The sequence below is a fragment of the Mus caroli genome, chromosome 17 (assembly GCF_900094665.2).
Source record: "Mus caroli chromosome 17, CAROLI_EIJ_v1.1, whole genome shotgun sequence".
Classification (NCBI taxonomy): Eukaryota; Metazoa; Chordata; class Mammalia; order Rodentia; family Muridae; genus Mus; species Mus caroli.
The window spans coordinates 57,713,680-57,723,210 of record NC_034586.1 but is presented as its reverse complement, the minus strand read 5'-3'; positions in this window follow the sequence as shown (position 1 = coordinate 57,723,210).

The window sequence follows — 9,531 nt, the reverse complement described above, 5'->3', positions numbered from 1 at the left end:
AAAATGGGGCTCAGAGCTAAACAAAGAATTCTCACCTGAGGAATACCAAATGGCTAAGAAGCACCTGAAAAAATGTTCAACATCCCTAATCATCAGAGAAATGCAAATCAAAACAATCCTGAGATTCCATCTCACACCAGTCAGAATGGCTAAGATCAAAAATTCAGGTGACAGCAGATGCTGGCGAAGATGTGGAGATAGACTACTAACAATTAAATGTAGATTTTATTAGCTAACATTTAAAACTACTGCAGTACTAAACACTAGTCTAAAATATTTTTAAAATAAATTAATTAATTATGAAATATGAATCAAATGCACAAATACACACAAAAACAAATTACAAAAAGAACAGAAAAATGAAAACAGACACTAATTGTAGAAATAACAGCTTATTTGCAACTCTATTGGCCAAGTAAATGTATATTTAGCTAACTAAAGAAAGATAATAGCCAAAGTAAAATACAAAATTATTACTCTCAGTTGTATGGTCCCTACAAAAGAACATTTTGGATCCACAGACTAAAGGCTACTGATTAAAAAATATGAAATGGTATTCTAGATATCTAATAATATTTAAAATTATCTTCATAAATCAAAACAAACAGACATTTTAGCACCATACCAAGTATATGTTAGTCTAAATTACGACTGTAAACAACAATAAAACTATCCTGTAGAAAGTGTAAATTCATCACAAAGATAAGTGGAGAATTAAATGCTTATATTTAGCAGTGAATAGAATGGTGCATGAAAGATATCAAGAGAATAGAATAATTGAGGAAAAACTACATATATACAGACTTAACAGATATACCCAAAACATTACATACAACAGCAGTATAACTTTCATTTTGGCTGAATACCTGTGGTGTTTTGATCAAATAGACCATTTACAAGATGGACAACATTCAGTCCATAGCACAGCTACTGCTGACTACTGCAATCCAGCTATATGGTGAGAAAAGTAAAATTATAAAGCATCATTGTATGAGAACATGTAGTTTGATCAAATTTGACTTCACAGGCTAGGAAAATTCAAAAGCAACAATAATTCTTAGAGAAGTTAGCACCATTACAAAGTAATAGTGTTTACACCAAAACAGCAAGAAAGATGTTTGCCTGGCAAGATCCTACCCAATTATGGCTCAAGTTTGTAAACAAACAAGCAAAATCTGAATGTACATGAAAGGAGAAAGCCTAAACTGAGATGGTTGCTGCTGGACAACAACCACCTTGGTAAGTGTTTCCTTAAATCTATATAGAACACTGGGCCAACAAATAGACCGAATATTAGATGGCAAGAAAGACCACCAGCAATATCAATGTGGTACTAGTTTTATGAAGAAGAAAGATGCTAGAATAAGGACATAATGGAGTCTTACACCATAGTTACAGAAACTCATTGTGGTCAATGTATAAAAAGCTCAGAATCACTGCAAGGAGTTCTTAGGGTGTTCTGTGCAAAGGTGTGATGGAAAAGCCACAACAGAAGCTCAAGAAATTTGAAGATTCCCAACCCACACGATGAACACCAAACAGGCTGACTTTAAGGAGTCGAGTTATTCCTTAAAAAAGAACTATGCATATTGCAAACAGGAGAGCAAGAGGAAAGGAGGAAATGACCTGTCTAAAAAGTTTGGGGTCAGGATGATTCCCATTTCAAGCTGCAGATGCAAGCCATGGATTGTCAGGCTTTGGTGCTTGGGTTTCTACACTTTAATATTGCTTTCATTTGGTCTTGTTTTTTTTTCCCTCCTTTGAATGGTAGTACTTACTCTGTGCCACTGATATTAGAAATATGTAATATAATTTTTGTTGTACCCTGAGAGATTCAAAGCAAAGACATTGCTTAATTCTCAGGAACGAAAAGTTTTGACCATTGTTGAAACTATTGTCAAACTTCAGCTTACATAGATCAAGATTATTCTCCTACATACTGCCCTAACCTATTTGATAATGTGTTTTTCATGGAAGATTTGTGTGCTGTTTTTAAAGCTGTGTTTTGAAGTTATGGGGACTTATATCCTAAGTGTGTACTTCCTCAGGGGGGAAAATATGCAGCTTCTTAGGCTCATTGCTTCAAGAACCTTTTTCTTTCTATGTATCCCAAATTCATGAAGCTAGCTAAAAGTACTTGTAAGGATCACAAAATAATTAGGAAGTTGAGGTTGGTAGTGCCAGAACAAGGAAGGATTGTACATACGATTTCAGATGGTCAGAAGACATGGAAGAAAATTTGAGGCAACCAGAAAAGCATCCATTAATATTCTTGAAGTTACTTAAATATTGATGTTTACAAATGCTAGCTGTCAACTGTTCTGTTTGTAGTTTAGAGGGGCAAGGGAAGAGGTAGAATTCCTGTAAATCCATGCAAATTCAACTGCATGGATCCAAATGAGTGTCCTGGAAAAGCCATGATAATGGCTTCAAATTGTCAGGTAGTTTTCTCCATTAACCAAAAAAGTTATGTTAACAATACCCAATTAAAGCCACTGTTTGTGTATACTAATATTTTCCGAGTCTTCCTTTTTTCAAAGTGTTTTGGTAATGATAGTGTTGCCTTAGGAACGTTTCAGATTTAGCAAGGGAATGTTGAATTGTAGATGTATTTAACTTAAGTTTAAAAGGACAAATTTACATGACAACTATTTCTTGTATGAATGACAAATTTACCATTAGGTTTTGTGTGTACAGAAATCCTTTGGTTTACCGTCTTCACACAGAGGATTTTGTGGTACTCTGGCATGAACCTGTCCTGTGGTGCATGGAGGAGGGACATGGGGAGAAAAGGAGAAATAAATATAGACAAAAGATGAGTTGGTGAAAATCCTTCCCAACATCAAATATATAAAATGCATTCCTTATCCACACCTAGTCAAAACAGAAGTTCTTCCTGCAGGGCAAAGCATTACAATTCCTCTGTGTGATTTTTGATAGAAAAATTTCACAACTACTACAGTACTTATTCATATGACCCACATCTGAAGCTGGCTGAATATAGCATATACTTTTGTGCATGGCTTAACATAATTTAAATATTCCAACTAGTGATTGTAAAAGATGTTTGGATTAAGTGTAGTAGGAAAAATTAGGCCATCTTTCTTGTCCATAAGTAGATAAAAATACTATCAAATTGATATGTATTGATTCATCTGAAAAATCAGTCAGATGGAATGCAGCTCCAAACAGAAGGAGAATATAAAAGGAAAGCAAAAAGAAGTTTATGAAAACATTGTGACATATTTTTCAAAAATTATGTCTACTTTAATTTGTTTCATTCGTTAATTTGCTTGTAATTTATTTGGGGGTACAGTGTGATTTGGTATAGCCAAATATATGCCAGATGACAATTTGAGGGATTCAATTCTCTGTTTACACATGTGGCTTCTACAAATGGATTCAGGTCATCAGGCTTGGTAGCAATTACCTTTATCTGTTGGAGCATCTGGCCTACCAAATTTATTAACTTTTTAGGGCTAAACAATGCCCCCCAAATGTATCTGAATTTTCATTACTGGATGTGTGTCTGTTACTTTATTTGTTGAAATAGAATTTGCAATGTGATTACCTTAAGGTCTTTAAATGGATGGCAACCTTCTCAGGGTTTTCCAGGTCACCCCTCAATATAGTCATGTGTTTCTTTCGAGGATATAGGCATAATATAATCTGACAAACTAAAGATTTTAGAAAACAGCATCTGCTGTCACCTGAGTTTTTGATCTTAGCCATTCTGATTGGTATAAGTTGGAATCTCAGGATCATTTTGATTTGCATTTCCCTGATAACTATAGATGCTAAAACTACTTTAGGTGCTTCTGGGATATTCGAGATTCCATAGTTGCAAAATCTCTGTTTAGCTCTCTAGCCCATTTATTAATTGGGTTATTTGGTTTTCTGGAGTCTAACTTCTTGAATTTTCGTATATTTTGCATAATAGCCCTGTATCAGATATAGGGTTATTAAAGATCTTTTTCCCATTATGTAGGTTGCCATTTTGTTCTATTGACCATGTCCTTTGCCTTAGAGAAATTTTGGAGTTTCATGAGGTCACATTTATTAATTGTTTATATCGGAGCCTAAGTCATTGGTGTTCTGTCCATGAAATGTCCCCCCTGTGCCCATGTGTTCAAGGCTATTTTCCACTTTCTTTTCTATTAGATTCATTGTATCTGGTTTTATGTGGATGTCATTGATCCGTCTAGACTTGAACTTTAAAACAGGAAATAAATATGGATCAATTTGCATTCTTCTACATGCAGACAACCAGTTAGATCAGCACCATTTCTTGAAGATGCTTTCTTTTAACCATTGTATTGTATTATTTGTCAAAGAACAAGTGTCCAAGGATATGTGGGTTTATTTTGGGGTCTTCAGTTCTACTCACCTGTCTTCATCAGCACCAATACCATGAGGTTTTTTATCACTATTGCTTTATAGTACAGTTTGGGGTCAGGGATGGTGATTTCCCCAGAAATTCTTTTATTGCTGAGATAAAAGAACTTCTTTTTGCTATCCTGGGTTTTTTGTTTTTCCAAAAAAAGTTGAGAATTGCTCTTTCTATCCGTATGAAGAACTGAGTTGGAATTTTGATGGGAAATGTATTGAATATATTGATTGCTTTTGGTAAAATGGCCATTTTTACTAAGTTATTCCTACTGATCCATGACCTTGGGATCCTTCCATCTTCTGATGTCTTCCTTGATTTCTTTCAACAGGGACTTGAAGTTCTTCTCATACAGATCTTTCACTTGCTTTGTTAGAACTCCAAGACATATTATATTATTTGTAACTATTGTGAAGGCCGCTGTTTCCCTAATTTCTCGCTCAGTCCATTTATCCTTTGTACAGAAAAGGATACTGATTTGTTTGACTTAATTTTATATTAAATCACTTTGCTGAAGTTGTTTACAGCTGTAGTTACCCAGTAGAATTATTGGCATCACTTACATATACTATCATATAACCCACAATAGTGACACCATGACTTCTTCCTTTCCAATATGTACCCTTTTGACCTCCTTTTGTTGTCTAATTGCTCTAGTTAGAACTTTAACTTTAGACAGGAAGAGGGTGGGCAGACTTACCTTTTCCCTAATTTTAGTGGTCTTGCTTCAAATTTCCCTACATTTAATTTGGTGTTAGCTATTGGTTTGCTGTATATTGCTTTTATTATGTTTAGGTATGGGCTTTGAATTCCTGATCTCTCCAATACTTTTAACATGATGGGGTGTTGTATTATGTCCAAGGCTATTTCAGCATCTAATGAGATGATCATGTGATTTTTTTTTTCTTTGAGTTTGTTTGTATAGTGATTACATTGGTGGATTGAACCATGCTTTCATCCATGGGATGAAGTCTAGTTAATCTTGGTGAATGATCATTGTATTGTATCCTTGGACTGAGTTTGTGAGAATTTTATTGAGTATTTTTACACTGATTCATAAGCAAGATTGGTCTGAAGTTCCCTTTCTTTGTGGGTCATTGTGTGTTTTATGTATCAGAGTAACGGTGGTGTCATAGAGTGAATTAAGTAGAGTTGCTTTTGCTTCTATTTTGTGAAATGGTTTGAGGAGCATTGATATTAGGTCTTCTTTGAAGTTCTGATAGTATTAGTATTATGCACTAAAATTATCTGACCCTGGGCTTTTGTTGGTTGGAAAACTTTTAATTCTATTTCCTTAGTGGTTATAGGACTGCTTAGATCGTTTACCTGATCCTGACTTAACTTTGCTAAGTGGTATCTGTCTGAAAGATCATCCCCCTTTCATTTAGTTTTTCCAGTTTTGTTGAGTATAGGCTTTTGTAGTAAGATCTAATGCATTTTTGAATGTCAGTTTCTGTTGTTATATCTGCTTTTCATGTATGATTGTGTAAATTTGGATAATGACTCTGTGGCCTTTAGTTAGTTTAGCTAAAGTTTTATCTATCTTGTTGACTTTCTTAAAGAACCAGCTCTTAGTTTTGTTGATTTTTTTATATTGTTCTCTTTATTTCTAACTGGTTAATTTCATCCCTGAGTTTGTTTATTTCCTGCCATCTACTCCTCTTAAATAATTCTGCCTGAGGACCCAGCTATATTGCTCCTGAGCATATTCCCAAATGATGTTTCACATTATCACAATATCATGTGCTCCACTCTGTCAATAACAGCCTTTTTAAAAATAGCCAGAAGATAAAAACAACCCAGAAGTCCCTCAACCAAAAATGTGGTATACTTAGACAATGGAATACTACTTATCTATTAAAAATGAGGACATCATAAATTTTGCAGGCAAATTGGAACTAGAATATATCATACTGAGTGAGATAACCCAGACCCAAAATACATGCACGGTATGTACTTACTAATAAGTGAATATTGACAAAAAATTTCAGAATACCCATGATACAAGTTTCAGAACATATGAAGCTTAACAGGAAGAAGGACCAAGTGTGTTTACCTCGATCCTACTTAGAGGGGGAAAAATAATCATGAGAGGCAGATGGAGGGAGAGACTAGGGTGTGTAAATGGGAAGGGAAAAAAAAGAAGACAGGATTTGGTGTGAGGGGAGACAGGAAAGAAGCCCAGAGCCAGGAATGAATGGGAATGTACAGCAGAGTGGGGTTGGAAACAGTAGGAATCACTAGAAATTTCCCATATATCAAGGGATATGGGAGGCTCTCAGGACCCAATGGGGATGACATTAGCCAAAATGCCCAACAGAAAGGAAATAGACCTGAGGAGACAACCTTCAGTAGAGAGAAATGGCCCCCAGTTGAGGGATGGGGCCATTGACTCATCTCAAAAATTTTAATCCAGAATTGTTCCTGTCTCAAGGAAATACAAGGACAAAACATGGATCAGAAACTGAAGGAAAGGCTATCCAGAGACCACCCCTCCTTGGGATCCATCCCATGTGCATACACTAACCCCCTACACTATAGTTGAAGCCAATATGCTTGCAGAAAGGCTGTCATCAAAGGAGCTCTGCCAGAACCCAACTGAAGCAAATGCAGACACTTAAAGCCTACCATTGGAGTTAGCTTGTGGACCTCTATAGAAGAGTTAGGGGAAAGACTGACTGATCTGAAGGGGATTGCAACCCCATAAGAAGAACAACAGTATTACCTAACCAGGTCCCTTCCAGGGACTGAGCCACCAACAAGAAAGGATACATGCACTGGTCATTGACCCCTGCTACATATGTAGCAAAGGACTGCCTTGTCTGGCCTCAGTGGGAGATGATATGCTTGGTTCTATGGAGACTTTATGTCCCAGAGAATGGGGATGCTAGAGGGGTGAGTTGTGAGTGGGTGGGGGAGTGAGGGAGCACCCTTTATAGGCAAGGGAAGGGGGATTGGACTGGAGTCTCATGGAGAGGAGACCTGGAAGTGGGACAACATTTAAAATGTAAAAATATAAAATAATTAATAAAAAGTGGAAAGAAAAAGTATGAAATCTCTGTAATGTGATGTTTGAGGTGAAATAAGGTACTGTTCTTAGGAATGACAGCATTTTTTAATTAGATGTTTTCTTCATTTACCTTCCACTGCTATCCCTGTTCCTAGTTTCCTTTCCCAAAATCCCCTATTACCTTCTCCCCCTGCTCCCAAACCCATCCACTGCCACTTCCTGACACTGGCATTCACCTATACTGTGACAAAGAATCTTCACGAGACTAATGGCCTCTCCTCCCTTTGATAGCGGACTAGGCCATCCTCTGCTACATAAGCAGCTAGAGGCACGAGCTTTGAGAGTACTGGTTAGTTTGTATTGTTGTTCCTCCTATAGGACTGCAGACCTCTTCAGCTCCTTGAGTACTTTCTCTAGCACCTTCACTGGGGACCCAGTGTTCCATCCAATAGATGACTGTGAGCATACACTTCTGTATTTGCCAGGCACTGGCATAGCCTCACTGGAGACAGCTATATCAGGGTCCTGTCAGCAAAATCTTGTTGGTATATGCAATGGTGTCTGGGATTGGTGGTTGTTTATGGGATGGATCTCCAGGTGGGGAAGTCTCTGGATGGTCCTTCCTTCAGTCTCAGCTACAAACTTTGTCTCTGTAACTCCTTCCATAGGTATTTTATTCCCCCTTCTAAGAAGGGGCATAGTGTCCACACTGGTCTTCCTTCTTCTTGAGTTTCATGAGTTTTACAAATTGTATCTTGGGTATTCTAAGCTTCTCGGCTAATATCCACTTATCAGTGAATACATATTGTGTGAGTTCTTTTGTGATTGGGTTACCTCAGGACAATATCCTCCAGATCCATCTATTTGCCTAAGAATTTCATAAATTCATTATTTTTAATAGCTGAGTAGTACTCCATTATGTAAATGTACCACATTTTTTTGTATCCATTCATCTGTTGAGGGACATGTGGGTTCTTTCCAGCTTCTGGCTATTATAAATAAGGTTGCTATGAACATAGTGGAGCATGTGTCCTTATTACAAGTTGAAAATCTGGGTATGTGCCCAAGAGTGGTATTGCTAGATCTTTTGGTAGTACTATGGAATGACAATATTCTTAGGAATGTCATTCAATTCCAAAGGCAGAAGAGACATATAATAGATTATTCCTACAATCTCTGAGGAAAGAAATTGAAGATCTCAGAAGATGGAACAATCTCCCATGCTCATGTGTTGGCAGGATTAATAGAGTAAAAATGGCTGTCTTGCAGAAAACAATCTACAGATTCAATGCAATCCTCATCAAAATTCCCAGTCAATTTTTCATAGAGTTAGAAAGAGCAATTGGCAAATTCATGTGGAATAGCAAAAAACCCAGGATAGCTAAAATGATTCTCAACAATAAAAGAACTTTTGGGGACTCACCATCCTTGACCTCAGGCTATATTACAGAGCAATTGTAATAAAAACTGCATGGTATTGGTACAGAGATAGACAGGTTGATCAATAGAATAGACTTGAAGACCCAGAAATGAACCAACACACCTAAAGTCATTTGATCTTTGACAAAGGATCTCAAACCATCCAGTGAAAAAAAGACAGCATTTTCAACAAATGGTTCTGGTTCAACCGGAGGTCAGCATGTAGAAGAATGCAAATCGATCAACTCTTCTCTCTATCTAAAAAGCTTAAGTTCAAAGTGGATCAAGAACCTTCCCATAAAACCAGATACACTGAATCTAATAGAAGAGAAAGAGGGGAAGAGACACAAACACATGGGCACAGGAAAATTCTTCCTGAACAGAACACCAATGGCTTATGATCTACGATCAAGAATCAATAAAGGGACCTCATAAAATTGCAAAGCTTCTGTAAGGCAAAGGACACTGTCAATAAGACAAAACAGAAACCAACAGATTGGGAAAAAAAGATTACCAATCTCACATCCAATCTAGAGATTATATCCACCATATACAAAGAACTCAAGAAGTTACACTCCAGAGAACCAAATAATCCTATTTGAAAATGGGGTACAGAGCTAAATAAAGAATTTTGAACTGAGAAATATCTAATGGCTTAGAAGCAGCTAAAGAAATGTTCAGCATCCTTAGTCATCAGAGAAATACAAATCAAAAT